The sequence below is a fragment of the Acomys russatus genome, chromosome X, assembly GCF_903995435.1.
Source record: "Acomys russatus chromosome X, mAcoRus1.1, whole genome shotgun sequence".
Taxonomy (NCBI): domain Eukaryota; kingdom Metazoa; phylum Chordata; class Mammalia; order Rodentia; family Muridae; genus Acomys; species Acomys russatus.
In genome coordinates, this window is record NC_067169.1 from 87,763,145 (window position 1) to 87,766,567 (window position 3,423).

A 3,423-nucleotide genomic window follows, 5' to 3' on the forward strand; every position below is an offset into this window, starting at 1 on the left:
CTACCCTCCTGCAATCCCTAAGTCTTCTTTTCTATTTGTCTAGACATCTCTCCACAAGTTGTTACCCATTGTCAATGTGGAACATAACAATGAAATACAATGCCATTTCACATCATTTCTTGGGATTTTCATTTTTTCTCTAAAGCATTCATTTACACTGAATAAACCTTGTTAGTGTTTTTCTCTTGCCACTCTGCCTATTATTACTATTAACAGGAAGCAGCTATAAACCAAAGATTGTCCAGAAAATGGTCGGCCTCTTCTCCAGTGAAACCTAAAGCACTTATTTTTCTGTCACACTCTATATAAACTTCTATCACTCCTAGTAATCACTGAGTAATTACACATGTTAGCTTTCACTTGCTTCTTTATCATTACAGAGAGTGGAGTTTTAAAAATAGGATTATTTGTTAGCTATTTATCAAGCACATAAAGCCTGTTTGTCTGAGAAGGAAAGGCATGAATGAACAAAAATTTTCAGATATGCAATTGTCTATGAAAACTAGTTTTGCAAACCTTTCTTCTCAGACATAGACATTGATATGTGAAAAGCCATGGGCTTTGTCTAAGAACCAAAATCTTTGTACATATTTGAGTCTAAGGAAACCTGACTATTCTACACCTACATCTTCCTGCTTGATTTAAGAATGTAAGTGTGCAAGAAATTAACTAGACTAATGCAACTCAGCTAAAACTGTGTTGAAAGGAGGATATAGGGAAGAAGTTGCCATGTCTGATCATAAGCAGTTGAAAATGCATGAGGATATTAGGAATGATTAGATTGTACCTTTCTCTACTTGAGTGATGTGGGTCTGGTAATAGGAGAGAAAAGACATGCATGGTAGGAGTTCACTTCGCATTCTCATCTAGTGTCTTAGTTCCTCTTCCATTGCTGTGAAGAGCATGCCTAAGACAACTTTTATAAGAGAAAGCATTTAAAAGGGCACTTGATTACAGCTTCAGAGGGTTCTTACATTATCGTCATGGCAGGAAAAGTGCTTACACACAGGAAGGCATGGAATGAGTGCTTACACCCTGTGTGACCTTCTTTGGCATCCCAGTGCTTAGCTGTTGCACTTAACACTTTATTTTTAAAAGAAAGTTATGTTTTTCTTATTTTCATACTTCTTTTGTTTTGTTGTAACTAGCAACAGATGAAGACTTCTGATCATTTGGCCTCTACTTCCCTTTGCTTTGGCAATAGCCTTCTTGTAGTTGAGTGAGAGTAAGCTCTCTCCTACTCTAAAATTCTCAAGCAACAACAGAAAGCAGAAGCATCTTTTTTATAGGTTACCAAGAAGAGACTTGATACCCTATGAGCATATGCAGGGGGAAGAAATCCCCCTCAGGAACAGTCGTAGGGGGGGAAAATAAGGGGAAAATGGGAGGGAGGGAAGAATGGAAGGATACAAGGGATGGGATAACCATTGAGATGTAACAAGAATAAATTAATAAAAAAATTTTTAAAAAAGAAAAAACAAATTTACAAAAAAATTATTATTCATCTTTACACTATAGACTCTACATGATTTGGAAAGGAGACTATATCAAACAATTATCAAAGAACCATCATCGGCTCTATTCCTTTTCTTTTGTCTGGTCACTCAGAAATATAATGTTATCAGCTATGCTTGTTGCTGCTTCCCACCTCACATTATTTTTATCCATGTGTTCACTGTAGTCTACTTTCCCTGCCACAAATATACAAGCCTCCAGTTTCATATACTGATAAGCCACATCTATGAGGCCTGGTCAAAACACTGATATTTTGTGCCATGTTGTCTTTTGACTGACATCATCCATTTGGTATACTTCACTGTCCCATGATCATCACATCATATTTCTTGCCAGAAAAAATATGAATGGGTTTGTCCTTTCACCTGTCTCATGACAGGATCTTGACCTACTCACCTGCATAACTGAACAGGAGTCATACATCTTTCAAGTACCAAATGGCTGGCTCTTCAGATTCATGCCTTACAAACTGATGAAATATATGTAACATGGGTCTTCAAAACATAGCTCAGGGTTTTTTTTAACCCTCTAATCTTTAGGCTTTTTCTGACGTGCAGCAGCACCAGACCAACTTCTTAACTATTAAGTAAACAAGTTGTGGAGATAGAGAGATGGTGGAGCCCATTCTGCTTTTGCAGAGGAACAGGAATTTGTTTCTAAGACCCACATTAAAGACAAAGAGCCAGTTATAACTCTAATTCTAGGGCATCTAACACAACACAATACCACACACACACACACACACACACACACACACACACACACACAAATATTTTAAAAGGAAACCACTTTCTGCTCATTGTTTAGGATCTATCTCAGAAAGAACAATCTGAGACTAGATCAAGGTTCATTTACTATTTTCTTTCATAATGGTTCAACCAAACATATAACTCCACATTCATATGAATGTCTGCTTATTTTTCACTACTTAATGTTGATGGAGTGAATATAAATGAAATAAATGAAAATAAAGTGCTTAAATTATCCCCCTTGAAAAATAAGAAAAAGGACTTCTTTGTCTTTTTTATTTCAGAATTTCATTTTCTGTTCCTTTCAACTTTATCATTTTAAGCAGACAAATAAGCTTTTGCCAGCCTTACAGCTCCGGAGTATTTCCTCCAGGACTGGTGACCATCTCTTTGAAATATAACCATCATGGAAGATGATATTCTATCTCCCGATTTCCAGAGGTAAGATATAATCTTCACTATAACTGGCACCTGATTCAAAGATGTAAAGCTTAGCTTTAATCATAAAGATAGAAAGAAATTAGCACTTTTATATGCTAATGAAAATATATTGTGCATACCCTCTGTTATATGAAGAGGAAGAGGCCATTTTGTCTTTACAAACTCTTTAGTGAACTCTGTCTTGAGCATCACATACTGATTTATTGCTTACCAAAAATAAACCTACTCCTTCCCTGTCCTCACTGAAAAGTCTCCTGACCTAGGAGGAAATTTGTTCTTATTCTGTTGGGAATGAACAAAGAGCCAGTACAAAGCAACCATAGTGTTGCGAATCAAATCTAGGATATCATGCAAGATAGGTGAAGTATTGTAGATATATTTTCTCAAGAAATCTCAGCTCCAGATAGACTATGTTAGTCACTGATACTTTTTTCAGTTTCTATACAATGACCAGTTCACAGTATAAGTCAAATTATTGTCCAGTGAGAGAAAATATGGAGGACAGAGCAGGAATTTCAACTTGTTTATATGTTCTAAAAAGGATATTATTAAGAAAAAGCTGTTTTCAAAAACTGTTGTTTCCACACAACTTTGTGGTACGATTAAAGACACGATGATTAAATTCTCTATGCCAAATTTCTTCAATTACAGAACACAGATGAAAAGAGCACCTGTAAGAAGTCTGCTCTGGAGGTACAGTGATAGAAAAAATAACCTA

The 3,423-nt window shown here is 36.0% G+C and overlaps 1 pseudogene; it reads right to left on the reverse strand.

Moving 5' to 3' along the window:
- Positions 1-1,578: 1,578 nt before the first annotated feature.
- Positions 1,579-2,020, reverse strand: LOC127185961 (single-stranded DNA-binding protein, mitochondrial-like; annotated as a pseudogene).
- Positions 2,021-3,423: the final 1,403 nt, after the last annotated feature.